This window comes from Dasypus novemcinctus, chromosome 4 (genome assembly GCF_030445035.2).
Source record: "Dasypus novemcinctus isolate mDasNov1 chromosome 4, mDasNov1.1.hap2, whole genome shotgun sequence".
Classification (NCBI taxonomy): Eukaryota; Metazoa; Chordata; class Mammalia; order Cingulata; family Dasypodidae; genus Dasypus; species Dasypus novemcinctus.
Window position 1 is genome coordinate 116,778,440 of NC_080676.1, and position 27,410 is coordinate 116,805,849.

The 27,410-nt window shown below is 37.8% G+C and overlaps 1 protein-coding gene and 1 pseudogene across 1 annotated transcript in view; both read right to left on the reverse strand.

The window, feature by feature from the left end:
* ZNF654 (zinc finger protein 654) overlaps nt 1-27,410 on the reverse strand; it is a 365,546-nt gene that overhangs the window by 184,679 nt on the left and 153,457 nt on the right. The window lies entirely within an intron of this gene.
* LOC101441650 (large ribosomal subunit protein uL22 pseudogene) lies at nt 9,405-10,693 on the reverse strand (annotated as a pseudogene).

Sequence of the window (27,410 nt, forward strand, 5' to 3'; positions counted from 1 at the left end):
CTATTGAAATTTTATTGCTACCATGATGTATTTAGTTTAATTTTTTGAATTGTCTGTACTGTAATAGGACTTTTCAAAGTCAATGAATAAAGTAAATAATTTTAGGAGCAATCCATATTTCCAGGTTCTGCAAGCAGAATAATTAAAAGTGTATCAATTAGGACAACCAGCAAGATGGTGATGGAGTGAGGAGCTCCTAGAGTCAGGTCCTGCTAGAGGGCAGTTAGTAAACACCCAGAACTATCTGGAGCTAGCTGAAGCATCAGTTTTGAGGGCTCCAGGAGACCAGAAGAGCATCCTGTAACATCCTTGAATGAATGGAAGGAGGAGACTGCCCATCTGCAGAGAAGATTCATAAGTAGAGCACTTCACTTCAGGGAGGGCAGTGCCCATCCTCCACTGGAGGCACAAGCTGCCTCGGGAGCTGTTCTGCAGCTGGAATTGAAAGATACACTTAGCAAAAATGGGGGAGGAAGAGATGGTTGGGCACCAACTTCAACTACTGATGAGTAAATTCAGTGGGCTAAAGTAAAATCCTAAGAACAGCTAAAGTTTGAACCTGTCCAAGTAGAAAGAGGCCAGTAGCTGCCATTTTAACTCTGCGCCTGGCATGTGGGGGAAGTCTGGCTGACTGAAAATCACAATGACATTAGGGACCAATTTCTTTCACCCAGATCAGCCTGCAGCCTTAGGCAAGGCTTTAGCCCCACCTTTGGCAAAGAGGAGGCTGACAGGCCCTGCACCAGCCTATCTAAGTAACTGCAGGTACATTTGGCTATTACAGACTGAATAATCGGAAGTCTACCAGGGCAACTGTGGTCATCTTAGACCTGCACAGCATAGATTGCTGCCCACACCTGCAGCTCCATCCCTGCCCCAGGCAGGGGAGAAAGAGGTGTGAGGCTTTATCAGTCTTTATCAGTCTCTCTGGGAAACTATAGTCCAGGCCTGCACAACTTGGATTATTCCACACACCTGTGACTCTGTTCCTACCCCTGGCAAAGGAGAAAGTGGGAGAAGCTTCACTGGTCCCTGGGGCAATGAGGGCAGCTTGAGCCTCCATAGCTTATAGCACCAACTACATATTTGGCTCCTACTGCACAACCAGCAAGGGAGAAAGGGCAAGAAGCCCTAAACTAAAGAGAAAGATTGCACCCAGAATAAATACTAGGTAATCCAGATGCCAAGACACCAACAAAAAACTGCAGTCCACACCAAGACACAGGAAACCAATGCCCAGTTAAAGGAACAAGATAAGCCTACAGATGACATAAAGGAGTTGAGACAACTAATCATAGATGTTCAAACAAATCACTGTAATAAATTCAATGAGATGACTAAAAAAATTAAGGATATTAAGAAGACATTGGATGGGGAAGCCGACTTGGCCCAGTGGTTAGGGCATCCGTCTACCACATGGGAGGTCCATGGGCCTCCTTGACCTGTGTGAAACTGGCCCATGTGCAGTGCTGATGCATGCAAGGAGTGCTGTGCCATGCAGGGGTGTCCCCTGCGTAAGGTAGCCCCTTGTACAAGGAGTGCGCCCTGTAAGGAGAGCCGCCCAGTGTGAAAGAAAGTGCAGCCTGCCCAAGAATGGTGCCGCCCACATGGAGAGCTGACACAACAAAAAGAAGACATTGGATGAGCACAGAGAAGAATTTGAAGCATACATAGGAAAATAGCAGATTTTATGGGAATGAAAGGTGCAATAAATGAAATTATAAAAACATTGGAATAATATAATAGCAGATTTGTGGAGGCAGAAGAAAGAATTGGTGAGCTTGAAGAAGTGGCCTCTGAAAGTGAACATACAAAAGAATAGATGAAGAAAAGAATGGAAAAAATTCAACAAGGTTTCAGGGAACTAAATGACAGCAAAAGACATGCAAACATACGTCATGGGGTGTCCTAGAAGGGGAAGAGAAAGGAAAAGGGACAGAAGGAATATTTAAAGAAATAACGGTAAAAAATTTCCCAACCCTATTAAAGGGCATAGATATCCATGTCGAGAAGCACAATGTATTCCCATCCGAAAAAATCCAAATAAACTAACTCCAAGACACATACTGATCAGAATGTCAAAATGCCAAAGACAAAGAGAATTCAGAGAATAGCAAGAGAAAAGTGATGCTTAACATATAAGGGATACCCAATAAGTTTAAGTGCTGATTTCTCACCAGAAACCATGGAGGCAAGAAGACAGTGGTCTGATATATTAAGATACTAAAGAGAAAAACTTCCAGCCAAGACTCTTTTTTCCAGCAAGATTGTCTTTCAAAAATGAGGATGAGATTAGAATATTCACAGATAAACAGAAACAGAGAATTTCTAATCAAGAGACCATATTTTTAGGAAATCCTAAGGGGTGTGCTAGAGCCTGAAAAGACAGGAGACAGGCCTGGAAGAGAGTCTAGAAATGAAAATTATATCAATAAAAGTAACTAAGTGTCAAAAGAATGGTGAAAATAAAATATGAGAGGTAAAACTCACATAGTCAGGAACAAACTTAACCAATGATGTAAAGCACTTGTATTCAGAAAACTGCTACTCAATGTTAAAAGAAATAAAAAAAGGCCTAATAACTGGAAGAACATTCCATGCTCACATATTAGAAGACTAAATATCATTAAGATGTCAATTCTACTCAAACTGATATACAGATTCAATGCAATCCCAATAAAAATCCCACCATCATTTAAAAAAAAATTGAAAACATGATTATCAAACTGATTTGGAAGGGTAAGGAGTCTTGAATATCCAGAAACATCTTTAAAAAAAAGCAAACTCTCACCTCCGGGCTTTAATTCAGATGTGGTAGACCTGTGGCAGTGTCCTTTGTGAGCTAGGCAAATGAGCTAGGCAAATCACTACTGCAGGGTGATGGGAAGGTGGAGAAGTATGGGAAAAATACAACTGTAGTGACCTATGGACTGTGGTTAGCAGTAATAATATAATATTCTTGCATCTATGCCAAAGATGTACTGTGTTGATAATGGGGCAGTATGGAAAATTTGTGCCAAATGTACATTATGAATATGGTAACAATCAGATGATATTATCTTATCTGTAACAAATGTTCCACCACAGTTTGGTGTGCTGATAGAGGGGTATTGTTTGGGAATTCTGCACATGTGCATGATTATTTTATAAGTTTAAAACTTCTGTCATAAAAAATATATTTGAAAAATAATAATAGGGTGGCTTGGGGGAAAAAGACACCAAATGTAAGATAAGGACTATAATTAGTAGCAAGATTTTGACAATATTCTTTCATAATCGGTTACAAATGTCTCACGACAATGCAAGGTGTTGGTGGAGAATTGATATATGGGAACCCTGTATGATGTTATGCATGTTTGCTTTGTAAGTTCACAACTTTCATTATATACTTATTGTTTATGTTTGTTCATATATATTTATATAAAGATAATAATAATAGGGTGGTTTGGGGAAAACAGTTTAGTAGTAATATTTTGAGGGTACTCTTCAATTATTAGTTAAAAATGTTTAACAAGAATGCAAGGTAAGGTGAGTTATGAGAGTCTTATATGATGTCATATATGTTTATTTTGTAAGTTCACAACTATTACTATACACTTATTGTTTCTGTATGTTTCTGTATGAGTGATATACTTCAATAAATTTAAAAAGTGTATGAATTACCATATGTGAGAGATTTTCTAAGCCCTATCAATGAAGAGTTATATTTTAACTTATGAACTTTAAAAAAATATATGTAAAATGATCTAATTTATAAATAAGTATTTTAGTACTTAGATCACTCAGGAGTTGGTGGTTTTTTTTTATCATTTGTGCTGAATCATTAACTTAAAATTTAAGCCATTCATCATTTTCTGTCAGAGGTCAATTATCATAAAATGAAAAGAAATTACAATGAGAAAAAGGTATCCATGTGACAGACCATTATTTTCCTATCAAAGATGAAGTTCAACATGCAATAGAATTGAAAGACCATATTTAGCAATGAATATTCTTTTTTGGATGGAAAAAGCTAATAAAAGTGGGAGACTCATCCAGACATTAATTATGCATACAGTTCTTATACCCCTCTTGCGTTTTACATGTCTTGGAAGAGAGGGGCATAGTACAAAGTCCCCAAAGGACTGTGGTGGTTTGGAACTGTATGTACCCCAGAAAATCATGTTCTTAAACTTAATACATTCCTATGGGTGTGAACTCATTTTAAGTAGGACCTTTTGATGAGGTTACTTCAGTTAAGATTTGGCCTATCTCTATCAGAATGGGTCTTAATCCTATTTCTGGAAACTTTTTATAAGGGGTATGAAATTCTGATACAAAGAGTGAAAACCACAAAGAGAGCAGCTAGAAGCCAAAATCAATGAAACTGAAAGAAAATGGAGAGTCTAGGAGAAGCTGCCAAGTACATTTCCATGTGACAGAGGAGCAAAGGATCAAGGATTCCTGGCAGCCAGCTCGAGAATGACAGTCTTCAGGAAGAATTGCTTTGCCTTGATTTGGAATTTTCCCTCACCTCAAAACCATGAGCTAATAAGTTCCCTTTGTTTAAGTCATCCTTCTTTTTATTTATTTATTTATTTATTTATTTATTTATTTATTTATTTATTTAATTCCCCTCCCCTCCCCCGGTTGTCAGTTTTCTGTGTCTTTTTGCTGCGTCTTGTTTCTTTGTCCGCTTCTGTTGTCGTCAGCGGCACGGGAAGTGTGGGCGGCGCCATTCCTCGGCAGGCTGCTCCCTCCTTCGCGCTGGGCGGCTCTCCTTATGGGTGCACTCCTTGCGCGTGGGGCTCCCCTACGCGGGGGACACCCCTGTGTGGCACGGCACTCCTTGCGTGCATCAGCACTGCGCATGGGCCAGCTCCACATGGGTCAAGGAGGCCCGGGGCTTGAACCACGGACCTCCCATGTGGTAGACGGACGCCCTAACCACTGGGCCAAAGTCCGTTTCCCTCATCCTTCTTTATTTGCTTGAACAGCCAAGGAAACTAGAATAAGGGCATTTTAGTAGATAACTCAGAAGGACATCTGAGACTGAGGAGATTTTAGGGAAAGAGTGGAGCCTTAGCAGTTTACACCTATTTTTGGCAAATACTTGAAGAGCAACTCAGAGGCACATGGGTCTTCATTTACCAGATGGCTCCTAGCTAAATTTTATCAATCATAAGTCATCTAAAATTAGTGTTTTGTGGATACAATCCTTGGCATTTGTGTTAATACAGTGCTCATTTAGTATCCTCAGATTGCCTTGCAGAAGTAATTGCTCATAGAGTGCTTTGCCATTTTCCCAAAGATATCATCATTACCCAATGTCCTTGAAATGTGTTTACTGAATTTATTTTTAATAGGTCAGCATATCATCTAAATGTATTTTGTCTGTATGTAAGATTGGAATGAAATGACATATCCTATCCCAAATCTTGTCATGATTCTATATGGTATAATTCAACCTTATAATTTCCATTTTCCTTTTAAATAATTTGACATTATTTGCCTCCTTTGGGCTGAAATTTAAACTTTTGTAATATATATGATAAAGTAAGTGAATAGTGCAAAACATGACAGGAAATGTCTGTCAAATATCTTTTGGGACATTTAAAAAAAATCCATATAGTGTAGTATGTTATTTGCATAAAAATGTATGTCATGCAGAGTTCCTGCAAATTAGTTTTCTCAACTGAATTACTCTGGCTTTTAGGAAGGGTAAGACTGCTTATAAAAAAAGAAATCCAATGAAGCCATCTTAAGAAAAGAGGAGGCATTTGAACAAGTGACTTTATGTCAACTAGGGCCAGGAAATGAAGTATAGCTGGGCCACCTGGCAGTAGTAAAGAGGAAGCTAGAAAGTTGGGAATCATGATACTATCTTGCCAGATCCAAGTTGTGTCTAGTCTGCACCGTTCTTTTCTAGTTTTCCCCTTTACTGCCTTTATTTGCTTGTATGTAAACAACTAGGAAGTCCTACAATCCCCATTGCTGCATAATCTTTCAGTTCAAGGACCTCCCCTGATCCTGCAGTTAATTTACTCAGTCCCTGCCTGTCCTGAAGTTAAATTCCTAGGAGAGAGTTTGGGATGGTTTTAGAGTAAGGTATAGTTAAATGAAGTCAGGAGAGCGGAGTCAGGAGCTGTGAGGGAAGGAGGGGATTTCCGTAAAGGGGCAACTACCTCAAACTATGTAAAATAAGCTGAATATTAAATAGCATTGAGGAATTACATTATTACTCTATGTTGATAATTTTTATTGGCTATCTGAAGATATAAATGACATCAGAGACTTAAGAGAACTTATATTGGCCTGATGTATACCCAAAGATGAGAAGACTCGGAATAAAGATAAAGGCTATATTGCCTTTTTTTCCTACCTTTTTATTATAGTGAAATATATATAACCTGAAACTTTACATTTAACCATTTTTAAGAACACTATTCAGTAGCAATAAGCACATTCAAAAGGTTGTGTAAACATTGTGGCTATTTCCAGAACTTTTTCATCATCCCAAACAGAATCTCTATACCCATTAGGCAATAACTTCCCATTCTGTCATTCCCCAGCCCCTGGGAATCTCTATTCTTTCTGACTCTTTGAATTTTCCTATTCTAGCTATTCATATAAATGGAATCATTCAATATTTTTCATTTTGTGTCTGGATTATTTCACTCAGCATACTGTTTTCAAGGTTCATTCATGTTATAGCATGTATCAGCACTTGATTTCTTTTTATGGTTGAATAATATTCCATTGTATGCATATACCACACTTGTGTTTATCCATTCATTTGTAGAATGGCACTTAGGTTGCTTCTATCTTCTGAATATTGTGAATAATGCTGCTATGAAAATTGATGTATAAATATCTGTTTGAGAACTGTTTTCAGTTCTTTTCAATGTATACCTAGGAGTGAAATTGCTGGATTATATGTTTAACTTTTTGAGGTACTGACAAACTCTTTGCATGGTGGCTACACCATTTTACATTCCTTCCAGTAATGCATGAGCATTCCTATTTCACCACGTCGTAGTCAACACTTGTTACGTTCTGTTTTATTGATAAAAGCCATCCTCATGACTGTGAAGTGGTGTCTCACAGTGATTTTTTAAAATTTATTTTTTATTTATTTCTCTCCCCTTCCCCGCCCCCCACGTCTGCTCTCTGTGTCCATTTGTTGTGTGTTCTTCTGTGTCTGCTTCTATTCTTGTCAGCGGCACTGGGAATCTGTGTTTCTTTTTGTTTGTTGCATCATCTTGCTGTGTCAGCTCTCCATGTGTGTGGCACCACTCCTGGGCAGACTGCACTTTTTTTGCACAGGGCGCTCTCCTTGCAGGGCACACTCCTTGTGCATTGGGCTCCCCTATGCGGGGAACACTCCTGCATGGCACGACACTCCTTGTGCACATCAGCACTGTGCATGGGCTAGCTCACCACATGGGTCAGGAGGCCCTGGGTTTGAACCTCCCATATCGTAGGCAGATGCTCGATCAGTTGAACAAAATCTGCTTCCCATTTAAATTTTTTTATTTTTTATTAGAGAAGTTGTGTGCTTACAAAACAATCATGCGTAATGTGAAGAATTCCCATGCATCACCCCTTCACCAACACCTTACATTGTTGTGGAACATCTGTTACAGATAATGAAAGAACACGATCAGACTATTACCATTAACTATGGCCCATAGTATACACTTGGAATATTTTTCCCATACACTCCCTATTATTAACACTATGTATTAGTATTGTTCATCTGTTATAGTTATGAGAGAACATGCTCATATTTATACTGTTAACCACAATCCATTTTCCACCACAGAGTTCACTGTGTTATGCATTCCCATGTCTTGTACAATCTAACCAAAGTATACAGTAGTAGCTCTCGCTTTCATCAGAATTGTGCAGTCATTGCCCCGGCAAACCTTTGATCATTTTCCTTAGTCCAAGAGAAAAAATCCCATAACCCCTATTGTTGACCTTTAGCTTTGATATAGTACCTTCTTTGATATTAGTGCAAGAATGTTACAATATTGCTGTTAACTATAGTCTGTAAGTTACATTAATTGTATTTTTCCATGTGTAACTATATTCTTACAACCTTGTAATAGTGACATATATTTGTTCTAGTTCATAGAAGAAAATTTTTATATTTGTACTATCAACCATAATCCTTATCCACCTCCAAGTTCACTATGTTATTCAGCCCCTAGATTATTCTCCAGCTTTCTTTCAATCGACATTTACATATCTGGACTACCCCTTTCAGTCACAATCCCCTTTATAAACCAGCTGTGTTAGTTACACTCACTATAATGTGTTACCATCAACTCTGTCCCTTTCCAAACTTTTACAGTCAAGCTAATTGAAAATTCTATATACATTAGCATCAATACCCCTTCTCATTCCTCATCCAACCTCCTGTAGTCTAGGTTTTAACTCCATGTGTTTATTCTTTGTATGTAGTTCATACTAAGGCCACCACACAATATTAGTCCTTTTGTGTCTGGTTTATTTCATTCAGCATAATCTCCTCAAGGTTCATCTATGTTATCATCTGTGTCCCAATTTCATTTCTGCTTACAGCAGCATAGTTTTCCATCTTACATATAAACCACATTTTGTTTATCCATGCACTGGTTGATGGATACTTGGGTTGATTCCATCTTTTGGCAATTGTGAATAATGCTGCTATGAACATTGGTGTGCAAATGTCTGTTCATGTCATGGTTTTCAGTTCTCCTGGATATAGTTCTAGGAGAGGGATTGGCCAGATCATATGACAGTTCTATGTTTAGCTTCCTGAGGAACAGTTGAACTGTCTTCCACAGAAACTGAACCATTCTCCATTCCCACCAACAGTGAAGGAGTGTTCTGATTTCTCCACATCTTCCCTAGCATTTGTTGTTTTCTGTTTTTTTTTTTAAATAATGACCATTCTATGAGATGTGAGATGATATTTCATTAGAGTTTTGAATTTTCATATCCCCAATAGCTAATGATATTGAACATTTTTCATGTGCTTTTTCACCATTTGTATTTGCTCTTGGGAGAAATGTCTAAGTCTTTTACCCATTTGGTCCAAAAATCATTATTTACATTTATTTGTTTATTTATTTATTTATTTATTATTTAAGAAGATTTAGATTACAGAAGTGCTACATAAAAAATATAGGGAATTCCCATATACCCTTTCCCCTTCCCCTCCATACTTTTCCTCATTAACAACATCTTTCATTAGTGTGGTACATTTGTTACAATTGATGAACACATATTGAAGTTTGCTACTATCATGATCTATAGTTTACATTGCAGTTTACACTTTGCCCTGCACAATTTTATAGGTTTTGGCAAAATGTAAAATGGCCTGTATCTGTCATTGCAATATCATACAGGACAAATCCAATGTTCCAAAAATGCCCTACATTACACCTATTCTTCCCTTCTTCCTGTTTCCTCCTCTCAGAACCTCTGTTAACCACAATCCGTTTTCCATTTCTTCCATTTCCATCTTTCATTTTATATCAAAGATACAAATTTTTCCATTGCTACAATAATAAGTCTACTTTAGTCCATATTTCCCCCTTATGTTTGTTCATTCCTCAGTCTTGAGGATTTGGGAATGGTGATGCCCACTTGCCCACTCTTTTTTTTTTTTTTTTTTTTTTTTAACTTTTCTTTGCATTTATTGGATGCTGAAATTATTCCTGAGCCATAAGATTTTGTTTCTTCAGTTTCGTCTGGGATCTCTTTTTCTTCTGTGCAACCTCCTCTTCTGGCTTAGGAACAATTTGTTTATTTTCAGTAAGGATCATTTCAATTTGACAGTGAGATCTTATGTATGGATTAATCTGATCATGAGTTCTGTAAGTTCGACAGTGCATTTTGTGAGCTTTCTTTTCCTGGATGTGCTCAATAACCGAAGAATCTACATCTAAATCCTTAAGTTCTGCATTTTTAAGCATGTACAACAAAAATTTAGAACTTTTTTGGGCCACCGACCCTGTGTCTACCAAACCCCTGTTTGACATGGGTACACCTACCAACCCCATCATTGTAACAAGGGAATGACACACGTTGTTTCTGTAAAGTGACATCTTCCAGATTTTAAGTCGCTTTTCAAATATGCATACCCTTGATGGCCTGGGCAGTTTCTCAGGTGTTCTTAAAGTGAAAACAAAGATTTGAACCTCTTGGCTTGCATGATTTTGTAGGATTTTTTTGGGTCAAGGGGATAATGAACATTTTCAGAAATCACCTCCGGCACCTTACGGGAAAAGCCCACTCAGTGTCTGATTGAAAGGGGTCTTAGATCCCATGAGGCAGATAAATGAAACTGTCTTGCTTGCAATTGTAGATACTCTGTTTTTTGGGATAGGCGTGGTCCATAATCATCTTTTCATTAGTTGTCCTGGGTGTGTCTGATGAATTGGAGAGCAGGTATTGCAACTCTGCTGATGTTCAGGGCTCAACTGTATACATACAGACCAAGTCTCTGGGACATATATTTAATGAATATAATGCTAATTATAGTTCACATAAAAGGGGCAGAAAGCCATGTGCAGAGAACCTATAAGTGAGTATAACTCTGTTACATTGGGGAGCATATATTCCAAAGTAAGGCCCACTGATAGGGTGCTGAATTCCTGAGATTGTATGCCCTGCCTATAGTGTCTAGATGTCTCCAGAACCCTCAGGAGCCAAGCCCTGCTGTTTGAGGCACTGTTTATTGGCAGTAAGATGTGCTGAGATGTGCGTAAGTGTAAACTCTGGAAGGACCTTATCACTCACTTTGATATCTCTTGGCCATAAAATCTCATTTCTACTTAATAGTTGCCCTTTTCAGTCCAGATCTTTTTCCAAATACATTGGTAGTTGGTACTTGGTAATAATCCCTTGGTCCCAGGGAAGCTCATCTTTAGGAGTCATGTCCCATGCTGGGGGAAAGTAGTGTGTTTATGTGCTGAGTTTGGCTTAGAAAGTGGCCACATTTGAGCAACAAGGAGGCTTTCAGGAGATAACGCTTAGACAATATATAACACTAGGCTAAGTTTCAATTTCAGAAGAAAATGTTCGTAAGTACAACCAGCAATATCAAGGGTCTAGTGTAATGGTTTGTCTTCCTTCACTAGGCACTGCCCATGTAGTTGGGGGATTCTTACTGTTCTATTAGAGAATGTAGCAGGACTTCACAAGATGGGAATTCAGTATTCTTTCAGTTATTGTGTGGCTCTCCACCCATTTTGCCCATTTTTATATTTAATTGTTAGCTCTTTTATTGTTGAGTTGTATGATCTCTTTTTATATAATGGAAAGCAAACCCTTACTGGTTATGTGGTTTCCAAATATTCTTTCACATTTAGTGGGTTGCCTTTTCATCCTCTTGATAAAGTCCTTTGAAGCACAAAAGTGTTAAAATTTGAGGAGGTTCCATTTATTCATTTTTTCTTTTGTTGCTCATGCTTTTGGTGTAAGGTTTAAGAAACCACCACCTACCATCACATCTTGAAGATATTTCCTTAAATTTTCTTCTAGGACTTTTATGCTTCTGGTCTTTATATTTAGGTCATTGATCCACTTTGAGTTTGATTTTTGTATAAGAGTGTGAGGAAGTGATCCTCTTTCTTTCATTTAAATATGGATATCTACTTTTCCCAGCACCATTGGTTGAATACACTGTTTTGACACAGGTTGGTAGGTTTGACAATCTTGACAAAAATCACTCTGCTCTCACAGTAATTTTGATTTGCGTTTCCCTGATGACTGATGACGTTGAACACCTTTTTATTTGCTTAAGGGCAACTTGTGTATTATTTTGGAAGAAATGTCTGTTCAAGTCCTTTGTCCATTTTTAATAGGCTTGTTTGTTTATTTTATGGGGTTGTGTAGGATTTCTTTATTTATTTCATATACTGCACCCTAATCAGATATATGCTTTAAAATATTTTTTCTTATTCAGTATGTTGTCTTTTCATTAGTTTATGGTATCCTTTGATGTACAAACTGTTTAATTTTGATGAAATCCAATACTTTTGCTTTTGTTACCTTCACTTTTGGTGTCATGTTTAAGAAACTATTGCCAAATCCAGGGTCATGAAGATTTGCCCCTATCATTTCTTCTAAGAGCCTTATGGTTTAACTCTTGTATTTAGGTCATTGATGTATTTTGAGTTAATTTATGTTTGCAGTGTAAGATAAGGTGTCAATTTCATCCTTTTGCATGTGGATATGCAGTTTTCTATCACCATATGTTGACGAAACCATCCTTTCCTCATTGAATAGTCTTGTGTTCTTGTAAAAAATCAATTGACCATATATGTGAAGGCTTATTTCTGGGATCTCTATCTATTCCATGAATGCAGTTGACTATCCTTATGCCAGTACCCCACTATTTTGATTACTTTTTTAGTAAGTTTTGAAATCATGAAATGTGAGCCCTCCAAATTTGTTTTTCTTTTTAAACATTGCTTTTGCTTTTTGGGGTCAAATGAAACTCCATATGACTTTTAGAAAGAGTTTCTCTATTTCTGCAAAGGATACCATTGGGATTTTGATAGAGATTAAATTTGTAGATCACTTTGGGTAGTATTGACATTTTAATAATATTAACTCTTCCAACCCTCAATCACAAATTTAAGTTTTGTAGTTTTCGGTTAAAAGGTCTTCTGGTTCCTTGGTCAAATTTGTTCTTATTTTTCTAAAAATTATTGCAAATGGAATTGTTTGTAAAATTTCCTTTCAATATTGTTCATTGCTAGTATACAGAAATACATCTGATTTTTAAAAATATTTTATTCTTGATATTTAAAGAAGTTTTAGATAACATAAATTTTATATAAAAAATATAGGGTGTTCCCATAAATCCCACCTCTTCCCCCTCCCCCTCCCATACTTTGCCTCATTGACAACACCTTTCACTAGTGTGGTACATTTTTTACAATTGATGAACACATATTGAAGTATTGCTACTAAGTATAATCTATAGTTTACATTACAGTTCACATGTTGCACTGTACAATTTGATAGGTTTTAACAAAATGTATAATGGCCTGTATCTGTCATTACAATATCTTGCAGAACAATTCCAATATACAAAATTTCCCTTATTCTTCCCTCTCCTTTCCCTCAGAATCTCTGGTGACCACTGTTTTTATATCAATGTTACAAGTTCTTCCATTACTAGAATAATAGTAAGTCTGCTTTAGCCCATATTTGCATTCCACCCTCAACGTTGTTCATTCCCCAATCATGAGGATTTTGGGATGAAGATGCCCACTCTGCTTCCCATTGAGAACAGGCTTAGATCCCATGGGGCAGATGGATGGAACTGTCTTGCTTGCAAATGTAGATACTCTCTGTTTTTTGGGACAGGCATTATCCTTCACCATCTTTTTGTTATTTGCCATGGGTGAGTCTGATGAACTCAAAGTAGGTGTTGGCTGCAAGTGTACTGAGAAATAATGTGGATATCAAACGCTTATCAGATATGTGATTTCCAAATATTTATTCCCATTGAGTAAGCTGCCTTTTTACTTTGACAAAGTGCTTTGAAGAACAAAAGTGTTTAATTTTGAGGTGGTCCCATTTATCTATTTTTTCTTTTGTTGTCTGTGCTTTGGGTATAAGGTTTAAGAAACTACTGCCTACCTCAATATTCTGAAGATATTTTCCTACATTTTCTTCTAGGAAGTTTATGGTTATAGCTTTTATATTTAGGTCCTTGATCCATTTTGAGTTAATTTTTGTATAAGGTGTGAAATAGGGGGTCCTTTTTTTTTGATATGGATATCTACTTCTTCCAGTACAATTTGTTAATAGATTGTTCTGGTCCAGCAGGGTGGCCTTGACAGCCTTGTCAAAAGTCACTTGACCATAGATGTGAGGATCTATTTCTGAATTCTTGATTTGGTTCCATTGGTCAATTTATGTCAGTGCCATGCTGTTTTTACCACCACAGCTAATAATATGCTTTAAAATCAGGAAGTGAGAGTCCTCCAACCTTGTTCTACTTTTAAAAGACATTTGGGCTTTTGGGGCTCCCTTACCCTTCCAAATAAATTTGATAATTGGTTTTACATTTCTTCAAGAAATGAAGTTAGGATTTTTATGGGAATTGTGTTGAATCTGTAAATCAGTTTTGAGTAGAACTGACATTTTAACGATATTTAGTCTTCCATCCATGAACACAGAATGTCCTTCTATTTATTTATATCTTCTGTCTTCTGTGGTTTTCTTTTAGCAATGTTTTGTAGTTTTCTGGATACAGGTTCTTTATATCCTTGTTTAAGTTTATTCCTAAGTATTTGATTTTTTAGTCACTATTATAAGTGGAATTTTCTTTCTGATTTCCCCCACAGTTTGCTCATTAGTACTGTATAGAGACACAACAGAGTTTTGCATATTATTCTTGTATCCTGCTGCTTTGCTGAACTCATTTATTAGTTCTAGTGTTTTTTTGTAGATTTTTCAGAATTTTCTAGATATAGGATCCTATCTCAGCTAATAGCTAGCTAATAGTAAAAGTTTTACTATTTCCTTTCCTATTTAGATGATTTTATTTCTTTATCTAGCCTAATTGCTCTAGTTAGAAATTCTAGCACAACATGGAATAACAGTGGTGACAGTGGGAATCCTTGTCTTGCTATTCATCTCAGCAGGAAAACGATCAATCTTTCACCATCGAGTACAATGCTAGCTGTAGGTTTTTCATATATGCACTTTACCCTATTGAGAAAGCCTCCTTTTATTCCTATCTTTTGGAGTGTTTTTTTTTTTTTTATCAAGAAAGGATGCTGTATTTTGTCAAACATCTTTTCTGCATCAATTGAGAGGATAATGTGATTTTTTTCTTCTTCAATTTATTAAGTGTTTTTTTACACTAATTCATTTTCTTGCATTGAAAACCCTTGCATACTTGGGATAAAACCCGGTTGATTGTGGTGTGTAATTCTTTTAATGAACTTTTGGATTTAGTTTACAAATATTTTGTTGAATATTTTTGCATTTAGAATCTTTAGAGATATTGGTCTGTGAATTTCTTTTTTTGTAGTCCCTTTATCTGATTTTGGTATTAGTGTGGTGTTGGCTTCATAGAATGAGTTTGGTAGCATTCTTTCCTGTTCTCAGAAGAACTTGAGCAAGATTGGTATTAGATTGTCTTTCAGCAATTGATAGAAATCACCTGTGATGCCATCTGGCTCTGGGGTTTTCATTTTGGGGAGGTTTTTGATGACAGTTTCAATCTCTTCATTGTGATTGGTTTGTTAAGGTCTTCTATTTCTTCTAGGGTCAGTGTAGGTTGTTTGTGTGTTTTTAGGAATTTGTCCATCTCATCTACACTGTCTAGTTTTTTGGTGTATTGTTGTTCATTGTATCCTCTTATGATCTCTCTTACTTCTGCAGGGCCAGTGGTAATGTCCTCCCTTGAATTTCTGATTTTATTTATTTTCATCTTCTCTCTTTTTTTCTTTATTAGTCTTGCTAAGTGTTTGTCAATTTTCTTGATCTTCTCAAATAACCAAATTTTGGTTTTGTTGAGTCTCTTTATTGTTTGTTTGTTCTAAATTTCATTTATTTTGCCTCTCATCTTTATTATTTCTTTCTCTTGGCTTAGTTTGGAATTAGTTTGCTGTTCTTTTTCTGGTTCCTCCAGGTGTGCAGTTAGGTCTTAGATTTTTAGCTCTTTCTTCTTTTTTAAAGTAACCACTGAGGGCTACAAATTTCCCTCTCAGCACTGCCTTTGCAGTGTCCCATAGTTTTTGATATGTTGTGTTCTCATTTTCATTCATCTCAAGATATTTACTGAATTCTCTTGCAATTTCTTCCTTGACCCACTGACTATTTAAAAGTGTGTTGCTTAATCTCCATATGCATATGAATCTTCCATTTTCTGTATGTTTTTGATTTCCAACTCTGTTCTGTAATGATCAGAGAAAGTGTACTGTAATAATTTCAGTCTCTCAATATATATTGAGACCTGTCCTGTGACCCAGCATGTGGTTGATCCTGGAAAAGTGTCCATGAGCACATGAAAAGAATGTATATCCTGCTGTTTTGTGGTGCAATGCTCTATAACTGTCTGTTAAGTCTAGTTTATGTATTATATTTCTCAAGCTTCCTGTTTCTTTACTTATCCCCTATCCAGATGTTCTATCCAATACTGAGAGTGGTGTGTATTGAAGTCTCCAATTATTTTGTAGAGACATCTATTTCTTCCTTCATTTTTACTAGTTTGTGCCTCATGTATCTTGGAGCAACCAGTTTAGATGCATAAATATTTATTACACTTATTTCTTCTTTGTGAATTCCTCTTTTTATTAATATTAAAGACCTTCTTCATCCCTTATAACAATTTTGTATTTAAAGTCTATTTGACTGATATTTGTATCACTTTTTTGCTTACTATTTGCATGAAATATCATTTTCCAAACTTTCACTCTCAATCTGGGTGTGTCCTTACATTTGAGATGAGTCTCTTTGGACAACACATAGATGACTCTAATATTTTATCCATTCAATAAGCCTATGTCTTTTGATTTGGGATTTCAAGCCATTACCATTCAATATAATGATCTTAATGGCATTACTTTGTGCATTTTATCCTCTGGCTTTCAGTTGTCAAAGCTTACCATGGTCTGTCATTTTATCCTTATTTTACCCTTCCTAATAATCTTCACTTCTTTACTCTCCTCCAAGTCTCTTTCAGGCTGCAGCATTCCCCTTAGTATTTCTTATAATTTTGGTCTTTTGGTAATGAACTCTCTGTTTTGTTTTTCTGTGAAACTTTAATCTCATCCTTATTTTTCAAGGAATTTTGCTGGATACAGAATTCCTGACTGGCTGTTTTTTTCTCTTTTAGTACCTTAAATACATCATACCACTTTCTTGTCACCTCTATCATTTCTGAGGAGAGATCAGCACTTTACCTTATTGAGGTTCCCTAGTATGTGATGTTTCCTTTTCTCTTGCTACTTCCAGAATCCTCTGTTTATCTCTGATATTTTCATTCTGAATAGTAGGTGTCTTGGAGTAGGTCTATTTGAATTTATTCTATTTGGTGTACATTGTCTTTCTTGGATATTGATATTTATGTCTTTTATAAGGTTTGGGAAAATCTTTTGGTCTTTACTTCCCATTCTCCTTTCCTTCTGGGACATTGATAATGCATGTTTTTGTGCATTTCATATTGCCATTCAATTCCCTGATGATCAGTTCCATTTTTTCCATTCATTTCTCTTTCTGTTCTACTCTCTTTTCCAGGTCAGACATGTGTCCTTGAAATCACTAAATATGCCTCTGAGAAAGTCAAATCTGCTGTTATGTTTCTCTAATGTATCTTTAATCTTATTCATTTTGTCTTTCATTCCCATAATCTCTGTTACTTTTCTCTGCAGGTTTTTAAATTGTTTTATGCTCATCCAGTGTCTTCTTAATATCCTTTATCTCTTTAGTCATATTTTCTTTCAATTCTTAAATTGACTTAGGAGTTTTGTGTGATTATCATTGATGAGTTGTCCAAAATTCTATATCTTGTCAGGATATTTGGTTTGTTCCTTTGGTTGGGCCATCTCTTTCTGTTTCCTAGTATGATTTGCAATTTTTTGCTGATGACTAGGCATCTGATTATGTTGGTGAATTTACTCTGATTGTCAATTTCTCTCTCCTGTCTAATTGTTGGTTTTTTCTTTTTTTCATGGCTCTTCTTTGATTTTTTGTTCAACTTATTCTAAGTCTTTAAAATTGTCCAACTTATACTATCAAAATCAGGCCAGGGCCTCACTATTGGAGCATAGATTTTCCCCCAGGATTTGTGACTAAGAGAAACCTAAAATCAGTGTTTCTCCTTGCAGTTTCCAGCTGGACAGCAAATGGTGCTCAGAGGTGAACCTTTCCATGAAGGTGTTTCTTTCAACCTCCCTGCGGCAGTTTTATATTGTTTATGAATTCCAAAAATAGATATTGGATTATGTTTGTAAACTGGGCTGTCCCTTTAGGCATATTAGATTATATTGGATTCAGGGGTTTCACTTTTACTTGATTAAATGATTAAGGCTATGATTGGGTCATGTCAGTAGACCATTGCATCCCTTCCCCCTTGGTGGGCAGGGACTCACAGAGAAACTGCACAACAGAGAACAGAGTTTGGTGTTTTGTTCCTGGAGCCCAGGAAGTAAACACACAGACAAGTAGATATATGAGGAAGGAGGGAAATCTCCATTAGACACAGGCAGAGTCCTCAATTAGATGCAAGAGAGACGAGTCATTTGCCTACTAGTCTACAAATGCCCCTGTGGAAAGAGCAGAGCAGCTGAGCCCAAAGAGAAATAAGCCCCAGAAAGAGAGGCACCCAGGAAGCCTGAACCCTTGCAGATGTTGGCAGCCTTCTTACTCCAACATGTGACAATAGAATTTGGTGAGGGAAGCAATTTATGCTTTGTGGCCTGGTAACTGTGTGAGCTTCTATCTCAAATAAATACCCTTCGCAAAAGCCAACAGATTTCTGGTATTTTGCATCAGCATTCATTTGGCTGACTATTATACTCCCCTTGCCTCTGTTTCTGGTCTGGCCAGAGGTGAGATTCAAAGTGGTCTCTCCTGGTCAAATTCACTGAAAAGAAACCACACTCTACTACACCATATGCTCCCTCTTCCCAGGGGGCAAGATATCTGTTACTTTCTCAATCAGTTGCAATGGGCCAGGGTTTTGATGCAGGCTGCATGCTTTATAGGAGGAAGATGGGTGCCCTTCCCAGCTGCTGTGGGGGTTTAGTAACTTACAGTTGTCATCTTGGGTTCTTTGTTGTCCCTCACCCTCCTGGGGATTGCATTGGACTGTCCTGGTCTGCTGACCCCAAAAGCAGGTCCCTTGACAGCTTTTGGCATTTTCTCCATTGTTCTTGTATACAATGAGTTGAGCACTGCCTGCCTACTCCAGTGTCATCTTCCCAGAAGTGCTCAATTGACTGTTTTTATCATGAAATTGTCAAATGCTTTTTCTGCATCAATTGAGATGATCTTGCATTTTTCCCCTACTATTAATGTGCTATTTTAAATTGATTTATTTTCTCATTTACAACCACTATTGTGTTCTGGAGGAAATCTCAGTTGATCATGGTGCATAACCCTTTTAGTATGCTGCTGCGTTTTCTTTGCTAGCATTTTGTTGAGGATATTGTGCCAATATTCATAGAGACTATTGACCTTTATTTTTATTTTCTTGTAATGTCTTTGTCTTTTGCATCAGGATAATATAGGCCTCATAGAATGAGTTAGAAATGCTCCCATCTCTTCAAAATTTTGGGAGATTTTGAGAAGGATTGTTGTTAATACTTCTACAAATGTTTTGTAGAATTCATAAGTTCAGCCATTGTGTCCTAGGCTTTACCTTGTTGGGAAGATTAAAAAAAATTTTTTTTAATAATGAGGTTACATGAAGAAAAATGTGATTGCTTAAAATTAATAAGAAAAGAAAGCTGTTTTAATTTGCTAAAAGCTGCCAAAGCAATATACCAGAAATGGGCTACATTTTACAATGGGGATTTATTAACTAATAAAACTTACAGTTCTGAGGCAGTGAAAATATCTAAATCAAGGCTTCATCAGGAGATGCCATCTCCTTGAGTTGGAGCTGTGGGTGATCAGGCACATGGTAGGGCACACTGTTGACATCTGCTGGTCTCTGTCTATATGGGATCCATTGATTTCACCTTCTGGCTCCTGTTACCTTCTCTTTCAACCTCTGGGAATTTCTCATTTTTCTCTGCTGCTTTTTTTCTGTATTTGCAGCTTTTTATTCCTCTATTTATAAAGGACTTGAGTAAGAGGATTAAGACCCTCCCTGGGTCACACAATCCTATCAAAGGCCCTTAAATGAAGTAATTGAAACAAAAGGTCTGAACTACAATAAGTTTATACACAAAGAAATGGATCAACCCTGAGGACATGATTTTCTGTGGATTTGGGGAAGTTTTTGATTACTGATTTAATCTCCTTACTTGTTATGGGCCTATTCAGATTTTCTATTTCTTCTTGAGTCAGTTTTGATAGTTTTTTTGTGTGGCAGTTTGAAGCTTTTGTGAATCCCAGAAAATCATGTCCTTAGCATTAATCCATTCCTGTGTGTATAAACCTATTATAGATGGAAACTTTTGATTAAATTACTTCGTTAGGGGCCTTTGATTAAGAGCCATCCTGAAATCCTTTATAAATGGAGGAATACAAAACTATGGACACAGAAAAAGCCACAGAGACACAGAGACACAGAGGAACCCTGAAGCTGAGAGAGATGGCGCTGGGAGACAGAAGCTGAAATCATTGGAACACAGAAGCTAAGAGGAAGCCACTTTAACTAGAAGCTGAAAGCAGTGAGATCTGGAAGAGAGAGGAGAGATGAGTGGATGCTGCCATGTGCCTGATCATCCACAGGTGCAGCTTGGGAAGAAAAGATCTTCTGATAATGCCTTGATTTGGATACTTTTATGGTCTCAGAACTGTAAGCTTTTAACCTAATAAATCCCCATAGAAAAAAATCAACCCATTTCTATTATATTAACTTTTAGCAAACTGAAATAGAAATTTGTACATAAAAAGTAGAGTGCATGCTGCTATGCAAATACCAAAAATGTTAAAAGGGCTTTTTAAATAGGTAAGAGGAAGATTCTTGAAGAATTGTGAGATGCTTGATGGAAGAACATAGATTGCTTTGAAGAAAGAGACTGTTAGCAGAAATACGGACACTAAAGATACTTTTCTTTTTTTAAAGATTTATTTATTTATTTCTCTCCCCTTCCCCCCAACCCCAGTCGTCTGTTCTCTGTGTCTATTTGCTGCGTGTTCATTCTTTGTCTGCTTCTGTTGTCAGTAGCATGGGCATCTGTGTTTCTTTTTGTTGCGTCATCTTGTTGTGTCAGCTCTCCGTGTGTGTGGCGCCATTCCCGGGAAGGCTGCACTCTCTTTCGTGCTGGGTGGCTCTCCTTACAGGGCTCACTTCTTGTGCATGGGGCTTCCCTACATGGGGACACTCCTGTGTGGCACGGCACTCCTTGCGTGCATCAGCACTGCGCACGGGCCAGCTACACACGGATCAAGGAGGCCCGGGGTTTGAACTGCGGACCTCCCATGTGGTAGACAGATGCCCTATCCACTGGGCCAAGTCTGCTTCCCTAAAGATACTTTTGATGATGGCTTAGACAGAAATGATGTATGTGTTATTGCAAACTGGAAGAAAGGCAATCCTTGCTCTGAAGTAGCAGAGACCTTGGCAAAACTGACTTCATATGTTAGATAGAAGGTAAAATTTGAAAATGACAAGCTTGGGAATTTAGTTAAGATTTCCAAACTAAATGTGTAAAGTGTAGCCTGGCTTCTCCTTGTAGGTTTTAGTAAAATGCAAGAGGAAAGTGATAATCTAAGATAGAATTCCTTGGCACAAAGAAACCATAAATTGATGATTTGTGAAATTTTGAACTTCCAGAAAGTGAGTCTCCATAGAATAGTGCCACATGTAAGGATTTAACTGATCTTGGAACCAGCCAGTCATTGCAGTGTAAATCAGGATTAGAAATGCAGTAATCAAGGAAGGTTCTGTGGAAATTCTTACTGTCTAAAGGCTTTTACCCATTTCCTGAATGCAAAACCAACAAGTTTTTTGCAATATCTGTATGAACAGAACCACTGACAGCCTGTACTTAAAGGGATAGAAAAAGGACAATTTGAAGGAAAATTGAATTCAAATACTATACCATGGAAGCTGAGGTCTGGACTGAAGGCATCTTCTCAGGTCCAGAGATCAAATGTACCCATGTATGTGGAAAAGTTGATTATGCCCCAGAGTTTGGAAGGGTGGCCTTCTGCTCCACTGTTTAAAAAGAGTGTTGCTGCCTCAGGCTTCAGAGAGAGTGGAGCACATTCCTTGGGGCTTAAATTAGGTGGCTACCCCACTGTTCTGAAGGGATTGAGCCTGCGTCCTAGAGATTGGGGAGAGTGTGGCTACTCTGATGCTTAATGAGGGTTGAGCTAAGAACATGGCCATTGGGCAAGCCCTTGGAAAGGGTGGGACTACTGCTCCATCAGGCCCCGAGGACAAGAAACCTCAGACTTTGAAATCTACTGGAGTATGCCTTATGGGTTTTGGAACTGTTTGGCACCTGTGACCCCTGTTTTCCTTCCAATTTTTCCTTCTATGACTATCCCTCCTTTGTATATTGGAGGCAGATCACTTGTTTTCTAAGTTTCATGGGTTCACTGCCAGAGAGGAATTTTGCCTCAGGCAGACTACAGGCCTATAACAGATTTTAATGAGATTTTGTACTTAATACTGTTACTGAAATGATCTAAGGCTTTGAAATGTGGTGATGGAATAAATGTATTTTGCATATGGAAAAGCATGGATTTTTGGGGTGCAGAGGATGGAGTGTGGAAGTTTGAAGCTTTTATGGATCCCAGAATATCATGTCCTTAGGTTTAATCTATTCCTGTGTGCGTAAATCAATTATAGGCAGGATATTTTAATTAAATTACTCCAGTTATGGGCCTTTGATTAAATTGCAGGACCCAGGGTGGCTCTTAATTCTCTTACTGAAGATTAAGAGGACCGAAGTCCTTTATAAATGGAAGAATAAAAAGCTGTAGACACTGGAAGAAAACTGCAGAGCCAGAGAGGAACCCAGAGGCTGAGAGAGAAGGCCCTGAGAGCAAGAAGCTGAAATCAGTGGAATACAGAAGCTGAGAGGAAGCCACTTTAACCAGAAGCTGAAAGCAATGAGGATTGAAAGAGAGGGGAAAAACGAGAAGGTGAAAGCACTGAGGCCAGAAAGAGGGGAAGGACAAGTGGATGCTGCCATGTGCCTGATTACCCGCAGCTGCAGCTTGGAGAGAAAGGTTCTCCTGATGATGCCTTGATTTGGACACTTTCATGGTCTCAGACCTGTAGGCTTTTAACTTAATAAATCCCCATTGTAAAAACCAAACCATTTCTGGTATATTTTTCCCAGCAGCTTTTAGCAGACTAAAGCACATTGTTTCTAGAAATGTATCCATTTCATCCTGTTTATCCAATATCCCCACTAGTATTTCTGATTTTAGTTATTTCTGTGTTTTTTTCTTTGTCGGCTTAAGTGTTGTAAATTTTGTTGATCTTTTCAAATATTCAAGTTTTGTTTTCATCGATTCTATTGTGTTTGATTCCCTATTTCATTTTTCTCTTTTCTACCTGTATTGTTTTCTTCCTTCTGCTAGCTTTGAATTTAGTGTACATCTCTTTTTCTAGATTTATAGTAAAAGTAAATTTATCATGTGCAATCTTTCTTATTTTTAAATTTTTATTTACAGCTATCAATTTCCTTCTTTACATTAAATTTGCTGCATTCTGTAAGTTTTAGGATGTTCTTTCAGTTTTCATTCATCTCAACATATTTTCTAATTTCCCATGTAATTTCTTACTTAGGAGTGTGTTATTTCAAATCCACGTTTGTGGATTTTTCAGCTTTCCTTATGTTATTGTTTTCTTGTTTAATTGCATTATATTCAGAAAAGATATTTTGTATGATTTCAATCTTTTTAAAATTTATTAAAACTTCTTTTGTGGCCTAACATATAGTTTATCCTGTAGAATGTTCCATGTGCACTTGAGAAGTGTTCTTGCTTTGGGTGGAGTGGTGTGTATTTCTATTTGGTCTAGTGGGTTTATAATGTTGTTCAAGTCCTCTATTTCATTATTGATCTTCTGTCTGGTTACTCTATCCATTACTGAAAGAAGGGTACTGAAGTCTCTAGTATTTTGGAACTATATCTCTCCTTTCAATTCTGTCAATATTGCTCTGTATTTTGGGTTGGTAGGTGCTTATTTTTAAAAATTTTTATACCTTCTTGCTGGATTGAAACTTTTATCTATATATAATGTCTTTTTGTCTCTTGTAATTTTGTTGTAATTTTGTAAAGCCTATATTGTCTGACTATAATATAGCCACCCTACCACTCTTTCAGCAATTTGCATGAAATATCTTTTTCATCCTTTTACCTCAACATCTTTGTGTTTTTGCATCTAAATTGTATCTCTTATAGATAGCATGTAGATTGTTTTTTTTTGTATGAATTCTGCTAATTTCTGTCTTTTTAATAAAATTTTATTGAAGTGTATCATACATATATGCACATACATTAAGCATATAGTAAAAGTTGTAACTTAAAAAGCAAACATGTATATCATCCATACATCACCCATCACTAACACCTTCCACTGTTGTGAAACATTTGTTACCAACTATGAATTAACTGTAGCCCATATCTTACATTTGGTGTACTTTTCCTTAACCCACAGATTAATACACTGTATTAGTATTACATATTCATCATAGTTCATGAGAGAACATTCTCATATTTGTTCCATTAACCACAGGCCTTCTTCCACTGCTGGGTTCCCTGTGTTATACAGTTTGATGCTTTGCATAATCCACTCAAAGTGTAGACTCAGTGGTTTTCATTTTAATTGGAGAGTTTAAAGCATTTACGTTTAAAATAATTACTTGTAAGGAAGAACTTACTTCTTGCCTTTAGCTATTTGTTTTCTGTGTGTATTATATGTTATATGTGCCTTAATACTTACAGTGCTGAAACCCACAAGTTTTGGAGGACAAGGTCCCCATTGCCAACCCTGGTACTAGCCAGTCACTCTATGAACGCTATTCTATAGCTATGACAGGACTAAGGAATAGGGAATGGTAGCTGGTTTGCACATTTGGTTCTCTTACAAAAACCAGTTACCTCTTCTTTCATTGAGCAACTCCTTTGTTTATATGTTTGATCAAGTTCCAAATTTCCAAAATATTTGATTCTGCTAATTTTTTTCTCACTCACTAGTTGTTTTTGTGGAGGGATCAACATTTAGAGTTTCCTAGTCTGGCCTTTTATGTGACATCCTTTTTTTTTTTTTTTTTTCCCATATCTTTGTCTATGAACTATTAACACCTTTATTTTTTTTTCCCTCTCCCTCCCCCACCTGACTGTTTTTGCTGTGTCCATTTACTCTGTGATCTTCTGTATCTATTTTTGTTTTTGTCTTCTTTTCCCATCTTTCTCCTCTAGGATTCACTGGGATTTGATCCTGGGGACCTCTGATGTGTGCCACCTCAGTTCCTGGTTGCTGCTGTGCTTCCCCTTGACTCTCCCCTTCATTTCTCTTTTGTTGCACCATCATCTTGCTGTGTGACTCACTTGCATGGGCACTGGCTCACCTCATGGGCACTTGGCTTGCTGCGCAGGCACTGGCTTGCCACACTGACACTGGCTCACCATGTGGGCACTCATGTGGGCTCTTTGCTTGCCACATGGGCACTTGGCTCACCATGTGGGTACTCGGCTTGCCACAGGGGCACTTGGCTCACCATGTGGGCACTCGGCTTGCTACAGGGGCACTTGGCTCACCATGTGGGTACTCGGCTTGCCACAGGGGCACTTGGCTCACCATGTGGGCACTCGGCTTGCTACAGGGGCACTTGGCTCACCATGTGGGTACTCGGCTTGCCACAGGGGCACTTGGCTCACCATGTGGGTACTCGGCTTGCCACAGGGGCACTTGGCTCACCATGTGGGCTCTTTGCTTGCCACATGGGCACTTGGCTCACCATGTGGGTACTCGGCTTGCCACAGGGGCACTTGGCTCACCATGTGGGCACTCGGCTCACCACATGGGCACTCAGCTTGTCATGCGGGCACTGGCTTGCTGTGCAGGCATGCTTTCTCTTCTTCTTTTTCACTAGGAGGCCCCAGGGATCAAACCTGGATCTTCCCATATGGTAGGCAGAGGCCTTATCACTTGAGTCACATCTGCTTCCCAGGATACCTTTTTATTACATTTTTATGCACTAGTATTTATGGGCAATTGTATAGCATTTGAAAAAGTACTTGCTAGTAGAAGATCCCTGACAGTGGTGGAATACCTTGGCATTCTTCTGAGAATTATACGCAGGGAGAAAAGCGTATTAGGTAAGTACCTGATGGCCATGATATTTTGGGCAATTTGTACAACTGCTGCTCAGATCTCCTTGAAGTGTGGTTAATGCTTCCCCTCTAGGTCTCTCAGTATTTTTAGGTCTATGCCAAGGCAGTCTGAGAGGCGAAATTACTCTAATTAAATTGCTTTTTATTAGTGCCAGCCTTTTTGCCTGACTTCCCTCCCTCCTTCTTGTTTTGAGAAGAGAGAAGGGTTAATCTAAATCTTTAAGTAAAGGAAGAAAGTAGATAGCTGTGATAATTGTGTTTCAATATACAGTCAATTTTATGGGAAAAGAACCTCAAAGTAGGTAATGGAGAAGAAGAAATTGGTTTGGGTTCCTGGGGCCAGCTGCAAGAAAGGAAGGGAAAGCACAGAAAACTAGCCTGGGCCAAAGAAAAGTCTGGATCGTTAGCCAGTAGAAACTCTTATTTAATTCCCTAATTTTAATCTCTGAATATTTAATGATCTCCTAGCAAGTAAGTATAAAGTTTGTGCTCTGGGGCCACGAAGATTTTACATTGGTTTCAAAGGATTTACAACTCAACCATAGGGACAAAGCATATAAATAATGATTCAGGAATAAAGTAGAATGAAAACACAATATAAGAAATGTCTTCCATGAGACATTTGCATATTGCTAGAGAGGTTTGGATAAAATATACTGTAAGGGTAAGGCCACATTAGGAACTTAGGGATAAAGGCCACATTGAGCACATAAGAATTGCAGGTGCCTTCAGATAAAATTTTAAAGCTTCCCACTTAATAAGAAGGGAGGAAGCAGCTGTAGAGGAACCAGCAGATAAAACAGGAGCTGTCCACCTGATAAGAAGGGAAGAAGTAGCTGCAGAGGAACCGGTAGATAAGACGGGACCTTGTGCACAGGAGGGGGCTTTTCCAAAGGCAGATATGCTCTTTTCAGCTAACTGCAGTGTTCCACTTCTGTGCCTGCTTGCTTGCTCACTTGCCAGTAAACCCCCCTCCTAAAGGACTATATAAACACCCCTTCCCCTAGACTCGGGGCTGCTCTCTCCTCTGTGTAGGATGAGGCAGTTGCCGCGTGGCTAATAAAGGCTCTCTAATTGGCTTTAAATCCTGAGTTTGAGTGTGATCGATATCGGTGAGCTACAACAATACCTTGAATTTTGAGAAAGCTAAGTTCCCTGACCCTGAGATGCAGGCATAGATGGTTTCTCTCAGAATTCTTTCAAACTTCATGGAGTTTGAGGACTCACAGACCCAGAAGTTCTTGATTCTGAGCTACAGTCATGGATTTTTTTTACACAGGACTTAATGCTGTGGGAAACTTGTTAAGGCTGACAGAAATGTCAAAAGGCACAGAATCTGAGTGTTGAAGTCTTATAGAGGAGAGGGAATAGGGTGTAATGTCATGGTGGAGTATAGAATACATAGCAAATGGCTCAGTTTTCTTCTTTTCAGG